The 25,086-nt window shown below is 37.8% G+C and overlaps 1 long non-coding RNA gene across 1 annotated transcript; it reads left to right on the top strand.

Annotated features, from left to right (window-relative positions):
• The first annotated feature begins 453 nt into the window (after positions 1-453).
• LOC121051477 lies at positions 454-1,476 on the top strand. The gene is made up of 3 exons (XR_005805818.1): positions 454-670; positions 1,195-1,273; positions 1,381-1,476. It is a non-coding gene; the product is annotated as an uncharacterized LOC121051477 (long non-coding RNA).
• The last annotated feature ends 23,610 nt before the right edge of the window (positions 1,477-25,086 follow it).

The raw sequence follows: 25,086 nt of genomic DNA, 5'->3' as shown, positions 1-25,086 counted from the left end.
TCAAAATCGCTCTTTCTTTCAATTTTTTGTTTGTTCTTTCTTGACCATAATTTCTTACAAATGAAAAAAAACAAAGTAATGCTATGAAATAATGCTTGAGTATTCGCTATTTTCAAGATTATTAGGACTAGAAATGCACATAAATTGCTGTGTATCACAAACCATGGTTGCTTTGCCCTCAATCCTAGTAGACTAGGTTTTCTTAACTATCCTACAGTTTTCACAATGTCAAATTATAGATAATTCTAGTCAAACGTACTTTTGCACCCCAAAATATTCAGACTTGATTTTCAAAAAGGGCCCGCGTCCATCAAAAGGAGAATAGGCGCCAAAACAATGTCCCGCCGAAATTACCAAACTTAAATTTTCCTTCTCTGAACCCAGTTTCCTTGTATGTTATATCCCCAATCAATTTCTGACATCTCTATCTCTCTCACAATTAACTCTGTGGAATACCCACCTCAACCCCGACTGGGTTGGGCTCTAGCTTCTTTTTGAGGTGTGATTTGGATTCCAATCCTTTAAATCCTCACTCTTATGCTTAATTCTGCAGTTTCAGACATTTTAGTACTTCCATAGCTGATGGATCTTAGTTCTAATGGAATACAGAGCTGGCAGGCATGATACGAAGAGGCTGGCTATTACAGGAGGTCTCATCGGACAAATTCAGGTGCAACTTTCAATTTGGGTTCAATCCTGATGAATTTATTGTTGTTCAATCTTGGGAGTTTGTTCCTTTGTTCAATTCAGATATAGAGGTTGGCTATTGGAACTGGTTTTCTGAGCATTTCTTTTCAGTTTCTTCTTGTCGGTCAATAAAAAATAGTGTATTACATGTTGGCGGTATGTCAGCTGTGTTTCATTTGGAGAGAAATGAAATTTGATCCTTGTAAAGCTTATGCATAGTTCAGACAGATGAATGTTTCATTTGACCCATCACGATGACTTTTAGTTCATTGGTTGCTAACCATTGGTTTTCAGATTTCTTCATTTCCCCCCTTTTCGCAGTGGATGCTTGAGTGGGAACTAATGAACTAACGTGATGAATCATCTAAAAGACAATTTCCATACCTTCATTGCTTGTTGCCTTCCATTTTCTGCTAGCTTGTGTCAACTTCGGTAGTAGAATTGCTTAGTTTTTCTGTTTGATGAACTTTCATATTGATATTCATTGGTAACTTTTTCATGCTTCAGAGGCATTTGGATGATCAAACACTCTACACATTATTGTAGACAACGCAGAAACAGTTGCCTTAGTGTTGTCCCAAAACAGGTCTACTTTTACCGTCTGAAATCTGTTTCTCAAATTCTTGAATCATTTGCTCTTCTTGCCTCAGACTTCGGTTATCCTACTTTACGATCCATATATATTTTCTTCAGTAATTGAAGTGCATAGAAACTACAGTCCTGGTGTCTTCACTAAAGTCAGAGATGGACATGCAGGACTTGAAATTCAAGAATTCATTGTGAACCAGTAAGAAACCAAGTTGACAAATTGTGAAATATGTGGAGAATTAATAGGTTTGCTATACAAATGTGTGCGCCACATCCACCACAATCCAACTTATATATTGAACTGATACATGGATTCTATTCCCAATCCTGTAGGTTCTTGGCTGCCTATTGTTGGCGGTTAATAGAGTCGGGTGAAAGAGCCATAAGTGTATAACTTTTGTTTTTGGTTGATTGATGTACATGTAAAATTTCGATTCAGAGGAGCTACCTCCCTCATTATTTTTTTGAAGCAGCAGTGCCCTGAAGTATGACATCCTGGAGCTTTTAGGTATTTGTTTGTAATTTCTTTCATCAACTAGAAGATGAAACAGAAAAGAAAAATATCAGATTCACTTTTAGATCACAAAATGTAGCTACAAAGGTTCTTTTCTTTGATTAAAATTACAAAGATAATGGAAGCTGTAAATATTTATTTGTTAATATTCTATGCTATGCTGCATATGGAAGTCCACCTGCAGTTGCCTGGCGAAAGGCAAAACCTAGCTTGTATTGTCGCCCTTGAAAAGACCACATCAGTACAACATTGTTTTCAAATCTGGTGCAATCTTACGATTATGCTGTAGCACTTTAGCATGATTTCATGATAGCTTTTGCAGAGCTGGCAATAAGATGGTTTTGGTGAAGTAGTAACTACACATATATAGTTTCTAGTTGAATTAACTAAGGTAACTCCAACTTCAAGTTGTTCTACAAAACTCAGCATTTATAAATTGACATCTTAAGCGAGAATTGGTTGCAGTAAATAGAGCATGAAGATGATACAAGTACATGCAGAAAATCTCAAGTAATTTTACCGTACCTGCAAGTACAACACTGATTTGATACAGACTAAATCAACTTGGCACTCAAAAAACATGAAGGTAAAAGGCTGACTTGGCCGAATTGGATGGCCTATATGTTGTCAGGACCTCTCCTAGAAGCATTAGAATTATATACAGAAAATAGTCAACAGCCAAATATCATTTGATAAACAAAATAGCTTGTTCAAGACCCTCTTTGTACCTCTGAAACAAAGTACCAAATGCCAAACCGACTAAACCTGAGATTCCTATAGCCACACAGCCCTTATAGTATATTGCCTGAGCAAAATTATAAAACTTTCAAATTGGAACAAAGAATAAGTGAATCTGTAGCGTATGAAAAGGGAATGGAGAAGATTTTGGCTCCCTCATATCAAAAGATACAATCTTGCACACAAAAAGTGCTGTTAAAGTCATGAAATCGGTCGACGAATATACCGAAGAACTCGTATAACATTCAACCAGTTGATGGAAATAGTAAAGACTCATGAAATCGTCCCACGAAAATACCGAAGAATTCGTAAAACATTCAACCAGTTAATGGAAATAGTAAAGACTCATGAAATCATTGCAAACAATACATAGTCTCAGTGAGCATTTCTTAAAGAAAATTACTCATTTCATAGCCTTCATAGCCTTTGTTACATCGACAACATGACTTGAGCCTAACAAAAGAGAGCATCAACCTCAAAAACTACCTACCCAAAATCCCAAATAGATATAATCTAGTTGCCAAAAAGCTGGAACTTAATCATATCCCAGTGACATACCCAAAGCTTACTTGAGGTGTTGCTGCTGCTGCTGCTGATGGTGGATAGAGCAACACCACCACACCTCTTGGTGGTGGAGGAGGTGGAGGTGGAAAGCATCTCTTCCAAATCACAAAAGCAGCACAAAAGATGGCAACTGTCCCACCGAAGGCTGCTCCATTCTTGATCATAGATATCACAGTTGAAGCCTGGTCAACACACTCATCAATCTTTGGGAGAATCTGATCATTGACCCTCGGAAGAGTGTCCTCATTCACCGTCTTCAGGCATTTCTTCAGCTCGGACAGAGTAGAACAGATATTCATCTGGGAAAATGTATAGAAAGGATTAAAAAAGAATGTTAGCCTCTGGACTCTGGAGTTTGATAGTTGATTGAACAAGACTAGACTCTCATGCACCCGGGAGCACTATATTTATAGACACACACCACACACACACAGTTGACTTATATACATTTGAATTACCACGTTAGTTGACTTCTTTACGCAATTAATTTCATCTACATCTACTGTGTGGTCTGCAGCGCCACCTTTAACAGCTAGTGTCCTTTAACCTACACACATTCTTGCTTCTCAAGAAAAAAAAAATGGTGATATTATATTCTACTTATTTGAACATGAGTTGCAGATTTAAGATGATTAGATCGACTTTTGGAGAAGGAAGTTTTCTAAAAGAAAATTGGGAAACAGAGTAACCATGCCACGTTGTCCATTTTTTGATGAGTAGATCAGATAGACTTTTAGAGAGAAAACTAAAAAGGAAATTGGGGAAACAGAGTATATATAACCGAGAGTTTCTTTGCTGGTTTTTTTTTTTTTGATCCCTAAATATTTTAGCATCGATAATGTTTTGAGGCTTCATTTTCCTAGTGGCACGGCCACCACATTCTCATCTTGCTAGGTTAACTATGTTATTAAAGTCTCCAGGGTTCCGTTTCGTTTTGAGGTTTGGGGCATAAAATCACTTTTATTACCCTTATGGATTGATTATTTGTTTGGTAAGATTTTATAAAAAGAAATTTTATTCACACACCTCTAAATACTAAATACACATCTATTGAATTGTCCTTTTTTCATAAACCCAATATCAGATTTTACTGATATGTTAAATTATCAAAAGAGATATTTATATAAAAAATAAAGAATCATTGTTGGAATATACTATCTTGCTCTAGAGTTTTCTTCTCCTCTTCGTGAATGAAGATGCAATCAAAAACAATTAACGACACTGATAGATGAACATCCATAATTCTAAAGAAAATAGGCAACAACGTACATAATGGATTAGATATTGGGAAAATGTCACAAATAGTACCCCAATTATAGACCATTCGACACATTGATACCTGAAGTTTCAAAACTATCACTTTGGTACCTCAACTTCTATTCCGTCATACATTTTGATGCCCGCCGTTAAGTTTTCCATTAAGATGGAAGATATTTTAGCAATATCATATATTTTATGACGGTAATTCCGTCAAATGACATATTTTATGCCTAGTTTCTAGTCATCTCTTCTGACTAGAAACAAAACATTTCATCTCTTCCAAGTTCCAACCTTGCGTCTTTTGCATTCCTAGATTTGTTTTACAAGAATCGATTAACAAATCAACAATTTTAAGTTTAATCCCGAGGGTCAGCGATTTGCTGATCAAAACTCGGCAAACCCAATGGAGCGGCGGTGTTGCCAAGCACGTCTGGTGGTTGGAGATCTTCAAGCCAAGATCTGATTCATCTCTGCACTTATAGTTGATTTCTATGCAATAGATTGCTTATAGATTTTTTATTTTAAGGAGGATTGGTGAAGGATGATGACGAACATGATTAAAGAGGTGTGTTTCTCGTTTACAGCTTTGGTTTTATTTTTTTTTCTTTTTCTTTTTCTTTATTTCCTGCTGGGTTAAATTTAGTCTAACCACATTTTCTCATAGGTTTTTGAAAGAAAGAAGTCTCTCATGGTTGGAAACTTGGAATGCCAAATAAGTACTAATCGAGCCGGGGGGGGGGGGAGAAACTAAAGGGGCCACCATGAATAGAACCATGTTGGCGGGAGAGAGTGAGGCATTGTTGCTAACTTATCGACGGAGTTTATCTTGAGTTCTTAATTGATTGTGTAAGAATGACATATTGCAATAGTTAATTTTGGCTAAAACTGTTTTTGCAGAGTAGCATGTGCCTTTTCTGCCGTAAAAAGAGCAAAGTTCAATCCGATCATGATTCACGACCAACCAGAACTAATTATAGAGAGTAACCTGACTGAGATAAATACTAAGAATTAGAACCCTCGAGGATGAAGTATGCAAAACCCATGCACCTTCCCTCATGAACGCAAGAGCAGAGGGACGAGGACAACAACCAAGATGCCAGTAGTGTGCATGCCTAAGAACAACCATTAAGGACTCGAGGAGGAAAGCTGGCATCGCACATATGAGCAATTAGTTACAAGTTTACATTTGAACTTTGAAGAATGTGGGGTCAAGAAGAGGTAAGAAGGGTCAAATTCGGCCAAAAGGCCTGGGATGTTGAAAAATGGGTCTTAAATTGTGCAATGAGTGTGCAAAGTTGCTTAAATACCCACTTAGGTTCAAGAGTTAAGATTGAACTTGTACTCTAGATCCAAGGGCTCAAATACAATGAGAAATAGGTAAAATGAAAAGACTAGAATATTAGATAGAAAATAAATAAATAAAAAAGGGTAAATGGGTAAGTGTAGTGTGTGCCTAGTGTGAACACAAATAAATATGTGACCCACATGTATGATGTGTGTGGTCTACTGATTATTATTGTCATTAATTACATCAATTTTGAATTTGAAATTTGAATACAAAAATGGGCTTGGGTCTACACTTCTGGGCTTCTTTGGTCTTGAGCCGAATTGGCTCGGTCGACCCAATGGTCAGCTAGTTGACTTTTTGTCATTTAGTCGAAAATTGATCTCGAAATCGCTCTTTCTATCAATTCTTTTTTCTTTTTTGACCATAATTTCCTACAAATGAAGAAAGCAAAGTTATACTATGAAATAATGCTCGAGTATTCACTACTTTTAAGGTAATTGGAACTAGAAACGCATGTAAATTGCTACGTATCACAAATTGCTAAGCTCTCAATCCTAGCAGACTAGGTTTTCTTAACTATCCTATAGTTTTCATTATGTCAAATCGTAGATAATTTTAGTGAAACTTGTGCACCCAAAAACGACGGAGGAGAAAAAAATTCATTAGAAACCATTGAAATGTCAATTCTAAAGATTTTATCTTAAAATTAGTTAAGTTAAAGAAAAATAAAAATAAAAATTTAGAAGAATAATAGATAGTTTGTTATTGATTGAAAATACTGAACTTCAATTAAAAAGAGAAACTTTAGAATCGATTTTCAAAAAGGGCCCGCGTCCATCAACAGGAGAAAAGGCGCCAAAACAATGTCCCGCCGAAATTACCGAACTTACATTTTCCTTCTCTAAACCCAGTTTCCTTGTATGTTATATCCCCGATCAATTTCTGACATCTCTATCTCTCTCACAATTAACTCTGTGGAATACCCACCTCAACCCCAACTGGGTTGGGCTCTAGCTTCTTTTTGAGGTGTGGTTTGGATTCCAATCCTTTAAACCCTCACTCTTATGCTTAATTCTGCATTTTCAGACATTTTAGTACTTCCATAGCTGATGGATCTTAGTTCTAATGGAATACAGAGCTGGCAGGCATGATACGAAGGGGCTGGCTATTACAGGCGGTCTCATCAGACAAATTCAGGTGAAACTTCAATTTGGGTTCAATCCTGATGAATTTATTGTTGTTCAATCTTGAGAATTTGTTCCTTTGTTCAATTCAGATATAGAGGTTGGCTATTGGAACTGGTTTTCTGAGCATTTCTTTTCAGTTTCTTCTTGTCGGTCAATAAAAAATAGTGTATTACATGTTGGCGGTATGTCAGCTGTGTTTCATTTGGAGAGAAATGAAATTTGATCCTTGTAAAGCTTATGCATAGTTCAGACTGATGAATGTTTCATTTGACCCATCACGATGACTTTTAGTTCATTGGTTGCTAACCATTGGTTTTCAGATTTCTTCATTTCCCCCCTTTTCGCAGTGGATGCTTGAGTGGGAACTAATGAACTAACGTGATGAATCATCTAAAAGACAATTTCCGTACCTTCATTGCTTGTTGCCTTCCATTTTCTACTCGTGTCAACTTCGGTAGTAGAATTGCTTAGTTTTTCTGTTTGATGAACTTTCATATTGATATTCATTGGTAACTTGTTCATGCTTCAGAGGCATTTAGATGATCAAACACTCTACACATTATTGTAGACAACGCAGAAACAGTTGCCTTAGGTTAGTATTGTCCCAAAAGAGGTCTACTTTTATCATCTGAAACCGGTTTCTCAAATTCTTGAATCATTTGCTCTTCTTGCCTCAAACTTCGGTTATCCTACTTTACGATCTATATTTTCTTCAATAATTGAAGTGCATAGAAACTACAGTCCTGGTGTCTTCACTAAAGTCATAGATGGGCATGCAGGAATTGAAATTCAAGAATTCATTGTGAACCAGTAAGAAACCAAGTTGCCAAATTGTGAAATATGTGGAGAATTAATAGGTTTGATATGCAAATGTGTGTGACCACATCCACCACAATCCAACTTATCATGCATGGATTCTATTCCCAATCCTGTAGGTTCTTGGCTGCCTATTGTTGGCCGCTAATAGAGTCAGGTCAAAGAGGCATGAGCGTATAACTTTTGTTTTTGGTTGATTGATGTACGTGTAAAATTTCGATTCAGAGGACGTACGTACCTCCCTCATTAGTTTTTTTTTTAAGCAGCAGTGCCCTGAAGTATGGCATCCTGGAGTTTTTAGGTATTTGTTTATAATTTCTTTCATCAACTAGAAGATGATACAGAAAAGAAAAATATCAGATTGCAGAACCATCACTTTTAGATCACAAAATGGGATCCGGCTCCTCTAAAGTGAAGAGTCTGTAAATTTACTTAAATTTCATAAAATCTTGACTCTCTATCTAATCTAACGGTCATAAAAATTGACACGTCATTCTTGGATCAATTTTTGGATTTTTAGTCTAACTCTGGTTAACTTCCCATTAGTTGTCGATAACTCTAGCAAAAAAAATAAAATAAAATAAAAAAGCTCTTCTTCACATCAAAGACTCTGCTTTGCGTCAAACACTCTGACTTTCTTCTATGCACGCTGCATTGTTGTTTCTCTTTGCTTCTATGGAAACTCATCCAAGGTTACAAGAAGGCATGAATACAATCAGGTTCCTCCTTTAAAACGACCTCTTGATACTTTATTTGATATATGAGTTGATTGTTATGTTTGCTGATTTATGAAGTACATAGTTTATTATTTATTAATATGTGAAAGATAGTTTTGCTCATAAGGAATTAGGTTAAACTCTCTTTTTGTCAATCCATATACTTTTACTCGTATAGGAATTAGATTAAAATCTAGTTAAAATTGAAAACTTCATATTTCATAATCCTTGAGGTCCAGAACTACATCGGTTTGCAAACTTATATATATATATATATATATATATATATATATATATATATATATATATATATACAGATCCTATCCAGAGCGGAGCTCCGCTTTGAAAATTAACGTGTGAAGTTCGAGTTTTGGGTCACTTTTCGATCGCATATCTACATCTCGACCGTTCAGTTTTTAGGTACTAGTGTATAGATCGTCTCTGCAAATTTTCAGCCAAAATGATGATCGTTAAGGCATTGATAACTGCCTTAAAGCTAGTACGGTTCAGGTTGACAGATTCAGTCCGTCCATTGGTTTAAGTGAGTTAGATACCTTAACGATCATCAATTTGGTTGAAAATTTGCAGAGATGATCTATACACTAGTACCTAAAAACTGAACGGTCGAGATGTGGATATGCGACCGAAAAGTGACCCAAAACTCGAACTTCACACGTTAATTCCAAAGCGGAGCTCCGCTCTGGATCGGATCTGTATATATATATATATATATATATATATATATATATATTGCATCTAGAACTACATCAATCAGTTTGATTTCTTTATCAGTTTATCTATGCTTAATGTAAAGTCTATGAACAAAGTGCATATTTGGACAAGCGACGAAAATATCGATTGATATTCCTGAATCATTCATATTGATAACTTCATATTTAAACAATATATGAATGGAATTTGAAATTGCAGAAACTTGTCAATAGCTTGCTATCAATCTAATAAACGTAATGAAATAAACGTAATGAATAAAAGATAGCAGCTTCCATTAAATGATTAATACTTCTGTACTTGTGAATTGTTGTATCCTATAGTTAAAATTTGCCTTGTTTTATTACATAAGAAGTGGGACGGATGACAGTACAACATGTATTTTGGATGCAGGCATCAATAAGTCTATTGATTGGATTCCTCGAATAGGTATGCAATTTGATACAGTAGATGTTGCATTTCAACCGAACTGGTTTCGGGGTTCGAAAAGCGTATGCAAATAAGAGTCGGATAGATGGACAAACTACTACAGTTAGATTTGTGTGCTCAAAAGAGGGTTATCGAGTACCAGATAAGACCAATATTGCATATTAATTTGAAAAAGTAATTAAAAGGTTGCAATGTTGTATTCCATACTGTATGGGAGTTGGTGAATAGCTCCGTTAGGCTTTTAGGTGGACAAGAATTGGGATTGAGTTGTGGGAAAAAACGAACTGAACTTTCTTATGGAATAACATTGTATCATGAATCATGGGCTTTGGTTGGTGCCATCAATTGCTTCCTTCTACCAACTCTTTATAATAATTTCTAAGGATCAAACCTTTGCCTCTTTTCATATAGAATCAAGAAGCTGAACCTTCAAGAAAGAGAAATAAGAAATCCTCTACTGAGAATCAATCACTACCTCAAGTCTATCAGGTAAGAAAGATTTTACTATCAATGTGTATGACTTAACATGTCATATGTGTATGATATATGCAACAAAATGTAATATTTTTTAATTTTCTTGTCATATAGGATCAAGGAGCTCCACCATCAAGCAAGAGAAAGAAACAATTGTCTACTTGTTTAGTTGGTTATCATACACTGTAATCTTCTATAGATCTGTCAAAAACTAGATGCATATGGTTGTACCCCTGTTTTTAGTTTCTGTTGCTTTTAAAAGTTTCATGAATCTAGACGGAAGTATTGTTGACATAATTTGAATGATGCCCCTCTGTATCGTTATTAATGCTAGCTCTTGTGTTAAGCTCCATTATCAAACATAATCCAATGTACTTAATTGATCGATCAACCCTTATATAATTTCTGTTTTAATCTTTAATGTATGTGCTTAAAATTGGTATTGTAATAAACTTGCACTGTAATCTCAGATGAGGGAGGTAGAGTGACAAAAATATATGAATGTTTCAACTCTTCATTCGATGATTTTAATGGCTAGATATATAAAGCATGGGATAATATCATGATGAGAGTGGTAAAGAATCAAGGGTTGAAGAACCGGATTAATATTCAATTGAGGAAACCAAAAATAAAGAGTTGAAAAAAAACCTAGCCGCCTGCTTGGGTGAGAGAAGAGCATGACTTCTGCCTAGGCTTTTGCGAGTTTGTTCTCGTCCGGTGGCGCTCCAGCGTCAGCGCTGGCTCTGCCTCGCCGACGTTGTGACGCTGCCGAACGGGTATTGATTGTTATAGTCCTTTTGGCTTTGAGGCTAGCTATTTTCTGGTTGCCAGTGACGGTCGGTGAGGTCTGGTCGTCGTTCTCTGCGCTGAGCGACCGTGGGTACCTAATCAAGGACGACGCGGGCTGGTGATCCAGGCAGCGGTGATGGCTTCTTCAGGGGGTTTCCGGTGGCAGCTTGAAGGTTGGGATCTATCGGTTGGACCCAAGTCTGGCTGTTTTGGTGTCTTCTTTGTGGTGGTGGCATCGCGGTGGTGGTGTTCTTCCTTGATGCGGGCGGCAGTTCCTCGATCACGGTGAGTTGTGGTGGTGGGATCGTCGTTGTGTGCGTGTGGCAGGTGCACAGGGAAGTGGAGGCTGGGCTAGGCTTGGCCAGGCTAGTTTGGGCCTTGGATATTGCTTTCTTTTGGGCCAGTTGGACTGTTGCATGAGTTTTTCCTTGTTTTTTGTTTCAATAATTCCCTTATTGGGTGCTATAGGCCTTGGCCTTGTATACCTTGTTTCTCTAAGACGTTACAATGTGCCCAAAGATTAGTACTGATGTACACCATTAGGGTCTTAGGCCGATGTATTGATTTTTTTGGTGTTGTAGCTTATTAGTGTTCAAGGCGCAGTAGTCTAGGCTAGTAGTCATTTTTTATGTGCATTCAGTGCACTACTTGAGCAATGATTGTAATATGAGGGGTGTTCGTACCCTTCATGCTTGACCGAGTGAGGTAGTATGATTTTATATCAATGGATCAGTCTTCTGTTCCCCTAAAAAAAAAATTGAGGAAACCAAAAGCCAAAAGAGCCAGTGATATAGCTGAACAAGAATTTTCCAGAAAAGATTAAAATAAAAACTGAAGATTCAGATTTTTAATGTTTGGACTTCAAACTACACATGTAGGCAATCAACTACTTTTTCCACTTATAGTACATAGCTAAGGTTAACACATAATAGGCAGTGAAAGAGCGAAATAAAGTAACAAACTGTTATTATGTCATGTTACTCATGTACATTGTATAGTGTGTCACACAACATCGTGTTGGAAAGAGTGGGATTGACCCAAATAAATTCCAACAGACCGATTCCCAACTCTTCCTCTAAATGGTTTAAATTCTAAAGACCGCTCTATATATCTTCCCACCAAAATAAATTATGGAGACACCTACCAAAGCATTCTTCTGAACATGCCAGAATAGAACAATAAAGCAGAGCTCCAGCACGTCAAAAGAACTTTGACAAACCATTGCACGTTAAAGGAACTTGAACCTTTCTTCTGTGCCTCGATGACCCTGATTGTATTTATGTCTTCTTGTAACTATGGGCAAGTTTCCATGGACGCACAGAGCAAAGCAAGTCACACATTGAGCAAGTAGAAGAAAGACAGAGTGTTTGATGCAAAGCAGAGTCTTCATGTCAAAGAGGTTTTTTTTTCTTTACTGGAGTTGTCGACAACTAACGGGAAGTTAACAAGGGTTAGACTAAAAACCCAAAAATTGATCCAAGAATGATGTGTCAATTTTTATGACCCTTAGATTAGATAGAGAGTCGAGATTTTATGAAATTCAAGTAAATTTACAAACTCCTCACTTTAGAGCAGCCGGATCCCACAAAATGTAGCTACAAAGGCTCTGTTCTATGATTAAAATTACAAGGATAATGGAAGCTGTAAATATTTCTTTGTTAATATTCTATGCTATGCTGTGTGTGTGTGTGTATATATATATGTATGGAAGTCCACCTGCAGCTGCCTGGCGAAAGGCAAAAGTAAACCTAGCTTGTAATATCGCCCCTAAAAAGACCACATCAGTACAACATTGTTTTCGCATCTGGTGCAATCTTACGATTATGCTGTAGCACTTTAGCATGATTTCACGATAGCTTTTGCAGAGCTGGCAATAAGATGGTTTTGGTGATAGGTATGGATGGTTATGCTGATATGGTGAGGCATACGGGCCATTTGGTAGCTAGAGATCGGTGTCTAGATCATTGTCCACTCCTCGAAAACCCACCTTGTAGTCCAACGCCATTTCTTAGAATTTGCCAATTTGGAATGGAATCCGGATGCTCTGCTTGCAAGGCTTGGAGGTGAGCTGAGGAACGGTTTAGGTCCTTCAGGTTGGCGAGAGACTTCATCACTTCAAGCATCAAGTCTAGCCTTTGGGTCACAAATAAGACAGCGGGAAGCCAACTAAAATGCCTTTTGAGAACATTTGATTGAGACATGACCGTTGAGTCAATCATCTAAAACCTTTGCCTATCTCCAAGATGTGGGGGTGCTCGGGGTCGGTTATTGTCCATAGAGCTTCGTCAAATCAACATGTCAAGCAGAACCGCCCAAAAGCTATATAATTGACTTTTGGAAGTAAGATGTCCTTGATAACCAAGAAAGATAGTCCAGGTTCATTGCATTGATTAGTGCTTCAATCACTCTGTGAATCAAATGGCAGATCCTAAATCAAAGTGTATCAGTTTCTTGTATATGCTTTCAATTCAATATATTCTGTAAATCAAACAGTTAGTTCTTAACTTAGATAGAATATAGTTCTTGTATAAATCTAGGCATTGTACTGTAAAACAATTATCAAATTCAAACAGATTATTCCAATCTCTTCCTCTGTTCTTTATGGTATTAGAGCCTGATTTCTATAATTTTTTTCTCTCAATCCCCGGTCCCATGGCCTTCTCATCCTCCACTAAGAATACTCCTTCTGTTACCAACTTCCTCACCATCAAACTTGACCGAACAAACTATCCCCTATAGCTTGCTCAGTTCACCCCCATTCTGAAAAGTAGAAAACTTTGGGGTTTTGTTGATGGTACCAATTCGTGTCCCTCTTGCTTCCTGAAAGACAAAGAAGGTTAGCTCACTGATCAAGTTAATCCGGACTTCGAGCCTTGGGTTCTATAAGATCAAATGGTCCTGAGTTGGATCAATGGTTCTCTTACTCCCAAAGTCATCTCAACTGTCGCACGCTCCACCTCTTCTCATGCTACGTGGACTGCATTAGCTACCCGATTTGCTTCTCAATCCCAGCACCGCGTCCTTCAACTCTGAGCCCATCTCCTTCGCACCACTAGAGGTACTATGTCTATTTCAGATTACCTGGACAAACTCAATTCCATTGCAGACAACTTAGCCTTTGCCCGTTCTCCTGTCCCTGATACGGATCTTGTCAACATTATCATGACCAATGTTGGCCCCCTATACGAAACAACAGTCTGCTCCGCTCAAGCACGTGATTCTCCTATCACGTATGAAGCCCTTGAAGCTCTTCTCCTTAGTGCAGAGCGTCGCGTCTCCGAATATGCTCTTTCTGCTGCTGCCGAATGAGTCCATGCACTTCATGCAACTCAATCTAGAGGACGCGGTCGGAACTCATTCATCTCTGGACGTGGGGGTTCCTACCGTGGCGGATCGCATTCTCATGGAATCACAAGTTCCGGTTCTGCTCATTCTAGAAGGCGTGGTACGTTCTCTCATTCTCGTGGCTCCTCTGGGTCTCGTAGGTCTTCCATCTTGGGTCCGGCCCCAGGTACCACTACAAGCAATGGTAACTCCTTTTTCAACACTGGTCACATTCAATGCCAAATCTGCTCTCGCCCTGGCCACTCCGCTATTGACTGTTTCAACGTCTCAATTTATCTTATGAGGGTCGTGTCCCATCTTCTCGGCTCAATGCTATGACTGCTCATCACTCTCCTTCTAAAGAAACATGGTTGACAGACACCGGGGCCAATTCTCATGTGACACCAAACCTAGGTAATATTGATTCTCCTCAACCTTATAAAGGTCTTGATAATCTTGGTGGAATTAATTCTGATTCTGGATTGTCTATTAAACATATTGGCTCGTCTAAGCTTCCTTCTTCCTCTTCCTCTTTTCATCTCAATGATATTCTTCATTGTCCCTCTGCATCTACTAATCTTCTATCAGTCTACAAATTCACAATTGATAATCATTGTTATTTTATCTTCTATCCTAATTACTTCTGTGTTAAGGATCTGAAGACGGGGAAGATGCTCTACCACGGGAAGAGTGAAAATGGCCTTTATCCATTACGGTTTCCTTCAAAAACATCCAAAGTCTCTAGTTCATTGGCTTATGTTGGCTCTCGTGTCTCAGCTGAAACTTGGCATTCTCGCCTTGGTCATGCTTCTTCTGCTATAGTATCTAAAGTATTGTCTAATAAATCTGTTCCAGTATTGGGATCAAGCAACTTCTCTTTTTGTCAATCATGTCCATTAGGGAAAAGTACAAAACTTCCCTATCAATTATTAGATTCTGTTTCAAATTTCCCATTAGAATTAATACATTCGGATGTTTGGTGCTCCTCTCTATTATTTCATCAAGGTTTTAAATATTATTTACTCTTTGTCGATGACTATTCCAGATACTCTTGGATATATCCCATGAAACAAAAGAGTGAAGTCTTTCAATTATTTATCACTTTTCGTACTCAAGTGGAAAAATTATTTCATCGTCCTATAAAAATGCTTCAGTGTGATGAAGGCGGTGAGTACAAGAGTCATGTTTTTCAATCCTATTTATCAACTCATGGAATCTTCCAAAGATTTTCTTGTCCAAAACACCCTGAACAAAACGGTTTGGCCGAAAGAAAGCATCGCCATATTGTTGATACTGGCCTCACTCTTTTAGCCCATGCACATATGCCATCCACGTATTGGGTTGACTCGTTCAATATGGCAGTGTATATCATCAATCGTCTAACATCCCGAGTTCTTAACTATGCCTCTCCCTATGAAAAACCTTTTCATCGTGTGCCTCAATATCACTCTTTAAAGGTCTTTGGCTGTGCTTGTTTTCCTTATCTTCGTCCCTATAACTCTTCTAAATTACAATTACGGTCCAAACGTTGTGTGTTCTTGGGTTATTCACTCAATCATCAAGGGTATTATTGTTTTGATCCATCTTCAGGTCGTGTTTATTTGTCGCATCATGTGTTATTTGATGAGTCCAGTTTTCCTTTTACCTAATCTGCTCTCACTGTAGGCTCCTCCATTGATCCCTCAATAGATCAGTCCATAATAATTTTTGGCCCAGTCTCAGGCCCAAGTCCATCTCTTTCTCCAAGTCCTTCTCCTTCTCCACGTATCTCTGCTCCTCCAAGTCAATCTCACTCTCCTTCTCCTTCTGCCGCAAACATGGCTCCTCCTCCAGACCATGAACGTCAACCAACCACACCGTCTCTACAAGTCTATACTCGGAACCCACAACGCCAAATTCTCACTTTTGGTGATTCCTCTCAATCCCAATCTCCAACTTCCCCTTCTCTCCCAAATCAGAGTACTTCCACTCGGATTTCGCTTTCCTCTGCACAACTAAATGCATCACCAATTACTTCACCCTTGTCCCACACCGATCCCCATTCGTCCACCTCTCTCCCCACTGACAATCCGATTCCACCATTGTTATCCTCTCCTTTGGTGTCACAGGTGAATAATCATGGCGGCATCGTCACTCGCAGCAAACATGGAATTCGCAAGCCCAATCCCAGATATGCTATGCACTCTACTCTCCTAGCTCTTCCTCTTGAGCCTACTTGTTATACACAAGCTGCAAAGTATGAAGAATGGCGTGAAGCAATGGGTCACGAGTTCAAAGCATTGCAACAGGCAGGTACTTGGTTCTTAGTTCCACCATCCTCCTCAATGAATATTCTTCCTAATAAATGGGTATTCCGAATCAAGAAACGCTCAGATGGGAGTATTGAGCGATATAAGGCATGGCTAGTAGCCAATGGCTTTCATCAGCAATAGGGCCTTGATTATACTGAAACGTTCAGTCCAATTGTTAAGCACTCCACAATTCGCCTCGTTCTTGCTCTTGCAGTCAGTCATCGTTGGCCAATTCGACAGTTAGATGTCCAAAATGCGTTTCTCCATGGCTATCTCAATGAAGATGTCTATATGAAGCAACCTGTTGGCTTTGTCGATCCCAAATTCCCACAACATGTCTGCAAACTCCGCCGTTCTCTATATGGTTTAAAACAGGCCCCTCGGGCTTGGTTTCGGTGCTTTTCTGATTACTTAGAAGAACTTGGCTTCCTGGAATCACGGGCTGACTACTCTATGTTCACATTCAATAATAGAGGCATATATATCATTCTTCTCATTTATGTCGATGACATACTGATCACGGGTAACAATTCTTCTCACATATCACACCTCATTCATAATCTCAACTCCTTATTCTCTATGAAAGATTTGGGCTCTGTTCATTACTTTCTTGGTATTGAAGCTGTTTATAATGGTGACCATTTTCATCTGACACAACATAAATATATTGTGGATTTGTTGAAAAGGACCAAGCTTCATGATTCTAGACCTTATCCTATGCTTGTTTTATCTGGCAAAAAGCTTAGTGTCTATGATAGAGTCAAATTAGAGGATCCGTCAGAATATAGAAGTATTGTTGGGGCTTTACAGTACCATACTCTCACTCGTCCTGATATTTGTTATGCTGTCAATCAAGTGTGTCAGTTCATGCACTCACCAACTAATGTTCATTAGGTGGCGGTCAGAATCCTACGATATTTGAAGTGTACCATTAATCATGGATTAGTTTATCAGCCAGGTTCTCTCAAGTTAGTGGCCTATTCGGATGCCGATTATGCGGGTGATCCGGATGATCGTCATTCCACTGGTGGGTTCTGTGTTTATCTTGGTCCAAACTTGATCTCTTGGAGCTCCAAGAAACATAAAACAATATCCAGGTCCAGTGCTGAAGCTGAGTACCGGCAGCTTGCTTACACAGCTGCTGAGTTGTCTTGGCTTCGGTCTCTATTTCGTGATCTTAATGTGTTTCTCTCATGTCCTCGGATCTGGTGTGATAATGTCAGCTCCATATCTTTGGCCTCCAATCCAGTTTTTCATTCCAGAACCAAGCATATCGAAGTTGATTACGATTATGTGAGAGATAAGGTTGTTAGAAAAGAGCTGGCCGTTTCCTATGTCTCTACTGATGACCAAACAGCAGACATTTTCACCAAGGGCTTATCAACTCAGCGTTTCCAGTTTCTTGCGTCCAAGCTTCCGGTTCGTGCTCGTCCCCTCAGCTTGCGAGGGAATGATAACCAAGAAAGATAGTCCAGGTTCATTGCATTGATTAGTGCTTCAATCACTCTGTGAATCAAATGGCAGATCCTAAATCAAAGTGTATTAGTTTCTTGTATCTGCTTTCAATTCAATATATTCTGTAAATCAAACAGTTAGTTCTTACCTTAGATAGAATATAGTTTTTGTATAAATCTAGGCATTGTACTATAAAACAATTATCAAATTCAAACAGATTATTCCAATCTCTTCCTCTGTTCTTTAGTCCTAACAGAAGATAAGTCACATTAAACTTGAATGAAATTGAAAAACTCCTTCAACCATAAATTAGTTAACACTCAAGTGTGAGTAAATTTACAGATATGCTACAAGAAACCTGGAGGTGGGGGAGTAAACTAAAAAAAGTCACCAGGATATTATAAAAGATGGTAAGAATTGTCAGTCTTACACTACGTCGGTTGTGTAGCATAAGAAACATGCAGTCATTAAGAGAGACAAATATTTTTACACCTGACATTATCTAATGATGGTTCAAATCCCATTTGAGAAAGTTTCTAACCTATCTTCATAAACTTAGTAAATGAATAGCATAACTAAAATGCTAATATGTATCCATACAGCATCTTATGCAGAAACACTGTCCTTTCCTAGGGGAAATGCTTTTGGAGTAACATCATAAGCAAAAGGCCAAAAACATCTAGGACACAAATAATATCAACACTTCAAAGCTGAAATTAACACAAAACTTATCACAGCCTTCATCGTCAGATTCCAAAGCTACCATAACATAAATACAACATAAGCCAAAATAGCTCAAAACAACTTGAAGAATAAGAAAATAGTAGGCATCAACATAAAAATGGAGAGGGCTCAAAGAACAGAACAATGATTAAAAGTACACTGATGATACAGAAGCAATTACAGCTACATCACCTTCTTATATATCTTTGTGACTTGTGGTTTGATACTCTTAAGATCTACACGGTAACCTCATCACTCCTAATTTAGTCTTCGGTAAAGACAGGAATCAAATTAAGTTTTGGAGTAGGAAATAGATTTAGAAAAGTTAAGCAGTACTAGTCTTGTAACTTAAAATGAAAATGAAATTGAAATTGAAATGTTTCAACACAAAAGTAGATAATTAATTGGTGTATGGATAGATAATGAAATTGAAATTGAAATGTTTCAACACAAAAGTAGATAATTAATTGGTGTATGGATAGATATGTTAAACAGCGACAAGCGTGGCCTGTGGCCCACCGTTGTACCTATATTGTCCCAACTTAACCACCCGATAGGTGTTGGGTTTTAATCACAAAAGGCCTCGGTACAATTGGGTGAGATCCACCCACTTATAAGTTATATTTTATTTATCACTTTTCCAATGTGGGATCTTTCCTTTCCAACACGCCCCCTCACGTGCAACCTAGCTCTAGGTATGCACGTGGAATTAATTGACAAACCCGATTCCACATTCGAAATCGGGTCACAAGTCCCACATTAGAGACTTGACCAATCACATAACAATCCAAGGCCCACATTGGACACTTGGCAATAATCCAATCGGAAACTTCCGATGGCCAATTTAATGAACCCAAACTAGGTCCATGATTGGAGAGGAGATTGGTGAATCAATTAATGGATGAACCCATATCCGAGTCCATGATGACGAAGCAATTGGAGAGAGACCCGCTCTGATACCATGTTAAACAACGACAAGCGTGGCTTGTGGCCCACCATTGTACCAATATTGTCCCAACTTAACCACCCGATAGGTGTTGGGTTTTAATCACAAAAGGCCTTGGTACAATTGGGTGAGATCCACCCACTTATAAGTTATATTTTATTTATTACTTTTCCAATGTGGGATCTTTCCTTTCCAACAAGATAACCATTAAGAACTAAATAAGCATCTTCCGGTCATTTCAAGGAAGACTACATATATAAACAGTATATAGATGTACATAAATAAGCATACCTTTCATCTAGGGTCCATTAGCTCATAAACCTATATCTAATTCATGTGATGAAGTAGTAACTACACATATATGATATATATATATATATATATATATATATATATATAGCTGAATAAGTTAACTCGAACTTCAAATTGTTCTTCAAAACTCAGCATTTATAAATTGACATCTAAAGCGAGAGTTGGTTGTAGTAAATAGAGCAGGAAGATGTGCAAGTACAGACTATAAATCTCAAGTAATTTAAGTATTTAACTGGTACTTGCAAGTGCAAACCTGATTTGATACAGACTAAATCAACTTAGCACTAAGAAACATGAAGGTAAAAGGCTGGCTTGACCAACTTCGATGGCCTGTATGTTGTAGGACTGTTCTCCTACAAGCAACAGAATTATATACAGAAATAGTCATCAGCCAGATATCATTTGATAAACAAATAAATTTGCTTGTTCATGATCCTCTTTGTAAAGACCAAATCGATGAAACCTGAGACTGAGTGACTAAACCTAACTTTAGAACTGGAGCTAACATCTATTCAGATTGACTGAAATGTAATTATCTACCATCTAATAACGGCACCCTCTGCTCCTTAATTGACTCCCAACAATACCAATAAGAGGAGTTTAGTTATCTTGAAACAAAGGTAGTTATTAGTAAACAATCACTGTACCTGACAATACCACTTATGCCACACTGCCATGATAGTACCTGAAAAATTGCATTAGCAAAATTATAAAACTTTCAAATTGGAACAAAGAATAAGTAAATCATATGCTATGCCCTCAAAAGATACAACCTTGCACACAAAATGTACTACTAAATATTGTAATGCAGTTACTGCATAACTATAGTAGCTAGTTTTACAAGATAACCATACTCCGACGTGCAATTCGTTTCTAATATCAACCATAAAATGACATTGTAAGTAAGCCCTTGTTGTTGTTTGAAGCAAAATAGCATTAATGCATGATACTGCATACAGAAAAATTCAACTCATTTGACTCATGCCCTGTTTTATTCATTATAAACATGTAATTCACATCCCAGGGTTAATTACATAGAGAAAAATTCAACTCATTTAACTCATCACCGATACCAAGTTGGAGTAAACAGTAATCATCTCAAGTACAATTTCATTCAAAGAATTCGTAAACATTCAACCAGTTAATGGAAATAGTAAAGACTCATGAAATTGTTGGACTAAAATACAGAAGAATTTGTAATACATTCAACCAATTAATGGAATTAGTAAAGACTCATAATATCATTACAAACATTACATAAAGAGTCTCGGTGAGCATTTCTTAAAGAAAACTGCATAAACTGCATAGCCTTTGTTACACGGACAACATTATTTTAGCCTGACAAAAGAGAACATCAGACCTCAGCCCTGAAACTACATACCGTACCTATGCCCAAATAGATATTATATGAATTAATGAATCAAATCGCACAAAAGTATCTGCCTACCCAAAGCTTAGAACTTAATCATATCTCGGTGACATATCCTAAACCAACTTAGGGAGTTGCTGATGGTGGTGTTGGTGGATAGAGCCAGACAAACAAATCTCTTGGTGGTGGAGGGGGTGGAGGTGGAAAGCACCTCTCCCAGATCACAAGAACAGCCCAAAATACCGCAACTCCCCCACCCAAGACTGCTCCAGTCTTCATCATAGATAAGATACTTGAAGCCTTGTCAAGACACTCGGTAACCTTGGGGAGAATTTGATCATTGACCTTAGGAAGAATACCATCATTCACTTTCTTCAAGCATTCATTGACTTGAGGAAGAATATCATCATTCACTATCTTCAAGCAATTCTCCAGCTCGGACATACTGGAAAAGACATTCACCTAGCCAAATGTATAGAAAGATTAGGAAAAAAAATGTTACATGTAACACTACATGTTAGACTTGAGAAATTAGCAAGCACATACGTTAGCCTCTAGTTCAGTACTACGGATGAGTTAAGTGAACAGTTGTAACTAGGATCTCAGGCAGCAAGAGCACAATAATTTGAACTCATATTACCAAATGAATCAACCATTCAAATCCAAACATTTAAATGACCACTATAGTTGACTTGTTTATGCAATTAATTTCATCTTCTCTCTGGTCTACACGCTTTCCACAGATATTGTCTTGTTTTTACATGTATTCTATTAAGCTACGCATACTCTTGTTTCTCAAGAAAACAAGAAGGTTATATTCTACTTGTTTCTACATGAGTTTCAGATTTAACACGATCAGAGTCATTGGCTATATAGTCTTCTCTCCTTGCTGCCTTTTTTCCCTAAATAAAATGCACACCATTAAGTAATTACCTGCATCGATAATGCTTTGAGGTTGAAAGTTTAGGGTTTAGCGTTTAAGAATGTTACTATACCCTAAAAGTTCCTTCTAATTGTCCTTGCCTCCTTTCTGAATTTCAAAGTAGAAATCTAGAAGTACGGGGCAAAAGCAAGTCAAATTAATTCCATAGAACATGGTTGCAGTATTGCAGATCATGAGTTTGACGAGATAGATAGCTTCCTTTAATACCTAATACTTCGATGTGTTTTGAAGAAAGATTAATTGTCCTATATTACACAAACACAAGAACCAAAGGCATATTAACAGAAGACACATACCTGATGTGGGGAGGAGTCGAACGTCATTAGTGCAAGTCTTGGTCTTCAGCAAGTCTCTGAGTCTGAGTAATCTCTCAAGGGGGCGAATGACTATAGAACTTGTTACAAGGACCTCGACTTATATAGAGGTTAATATTAGGATTCAAGTTTAGAGATTAATATGGGAAGAATCCTAATATTGAAAGAATTGCTCCTCTATATTATATATCAATATTAATTACTCGATATTCAAGTTTATTAAGTTTCCTTAATTGATATAGTTTACCTATACAATATTCATATTGTAACAGGATTATATTATACAATCTCAGTTACTTTATTCTTAAGTCAGTAACTTATTAAGGTAATTACTTCATATTAATAATGATGAGTTCCACAAAATAAATTAATCTTACAAAACCCTAACCAAGTCTCTAAGTCTGAGTAATGTCTCGGGGGCGAATGACTATAGAACTCGTTACAAGGACCTCGACTTATATAGAGGTTAATATTAGGATTCAAGTTTAGAGATTAATATGAGAAGACTCCTAATATTAAAAGAATTACTCCTCTATATTATATATCAATATTAATTACTCGATATTCATGTTTATTAAGTTTCCTTAATTAATATAGTTTACCTATACAATATTCATATTATAACAGGATTATATTATACAATCTCAATCACTTTATTCTCAAGTCAGTAACTTGTTAAGGTAATTACTTTATATTAATAATGATGAGTTCCACTGTAATGACCACTTTTTGTTTAAAGTGAAACAAAGGATAGTGGGTTCCGGATTTTGAGCTTGGTGGGGAGTAGGCTGATTTTGAGTAGTGGGAGGTGGGAGCTCGAGAAAAACAAAAACACATCAGAGAGAATTGTTCTCTCTCTCTCTCTCTCTCACTCGTCCGAAAGCCACCAGAAAACAGAGCAAGGCTTCTCCGGCCAAGCTCTCCCACCTCAGGCCACCACAAGAGACCAGACTACGTCCCACACCTTTGCCTCGACCTTGCGCAGCTGCAGGTGGCAGCCTTGCACCGCAACACGGCCGACATCAACGGCGGAAGACACGGTTCCGTTTTGAACTCATTTTGGTTCGATCTCGATATCTCGAGCTACCGGCCACCAATTCTCTTGATCCTTAGCTCTATGAACTCGCCTCAACCTGCTGATCATCATACCAGAAGGATCGCACCTGGAGTGACCGGATTCACGTTCGTCGGAGCTCGACCGGTTTTCAATCGAAAACCAAAACCTTTCGATCGTGATATCTCGAGTTTTAGTGCATCGTTTTGATTGATTCTTGAACCAGTAAGTTCACCTTGATGTTATTAACAACTCTCTAGAAGGAATAGAGGCCTGAAATTGAATTTTTTACGTCGGAATTCAAGATCGACGGATTCTGGAAATTTTCCGGCCACAGAAGCTTTCGATCAAGATATCTCGAGCTTTAGAGCTTCTTTTTGAGTGATTCTTGCACCAGTGAGTTAGTCTTGATGTTCTTAACAACTCTCCAGAAGGAATAGAGGTTTTAAATTGAATTTTTTACTTCGAAATCAAGCTCGCAGTTTTCTGCAATTCTCGCCGGTTTCTGGAAAAATTCCGGCCACCTCGACTGTTTTAGGTAATTTCGACCACTTCCGATCATTTTCAGACTTCATGCTAGTTAGGAAAATGGTTAGGTTTGATGAGATGAAGAGGAGCAGCCTGGCCCCGACACCATTGGCGGTGGTCGGCGGCGGCTCTGCCCCTAACTCCGGCGGCCCTTTCCGGCCACTTCCGGGGGTCAAAAATGTGATTTCTTTACATTTTTAGATTCTACATTTCAATACGATCATTTCGATATATTATACGCAATTTTTGGATATCGTATGATTTAGTTATGAATTTTACGGTTTCGATTATTTTCGATTGTTCGATTAATGATATGTGAAGATCGGACCGTCCAATGGACTTGTAGTTTTGATATGTTGATCGTATGACTGTCCCAGTGACCATGTGTGGTCATGGGCGAAGATCCGACCGTTGGATCTTCGTATAATTGCTAAATTGTGATTAGGAGTGCGATTCGTGAGAATCCGACCGTCGGATTTTCATGAAACTTTGTGGAGATGTTTATAAGGACGATTCAGGAAGATCCGACCGTTGGATCTTCGTGATAAATTAGGAGGATGATTCTAAGGGCGATCTGTGAGGATCCGACCGTTGGATCATCATATAATTTCGATCTGACCGTTGGATCGTCGTTTAATTTTGTTTATGAGTTGTTGGCTAAGTTATGATCATATTGGATTAGGTGATTGACGGTCTTCCTTGGTGAGCGGTTTTGGTGTGTATTGTGAAATTGAAAACGCAGCGGGATTAGATGTGAGTAAACCTCACGTGGTTCATTTTACGAACCGAGTACCTTTAATTAATTTATTTCTGTGGTAATTGTGTGAAAATATTTATGGATTAAATATTTGTTTTAAATTATATGGACTTGATCAACTACGGTCCATAGGTAAGTAAAATGATTTAATTATACAAAATGAATTTTCCGATTTTCTTGTGTGAACTATAGTTGATATTAATAGGCATTCATGTGCGAATGTCTATGTATATATATTATTTATGTGAAATAATATGTATTGTTGGAGTTGTGAAATATTATGTATTGTTG

This window comes from Rosa chinensis, chromosome 2 (assembly GCF_002994745.2).
Source record: "Rosa chinensis cultivar Old Blush chromosome 2, RchiOBHm-V2, whole genome shotgun sequence".
Classification (NCBI taxonomy): Eukaryota; Viridiplantae; Streptophyta; class Magnoliopsida; order Rosales; family Rosaceae; genus Rosa; species Rosa chinensis.
This window is presented reverse-complemented; position numbering and strand designations above follow the sequence as displayed.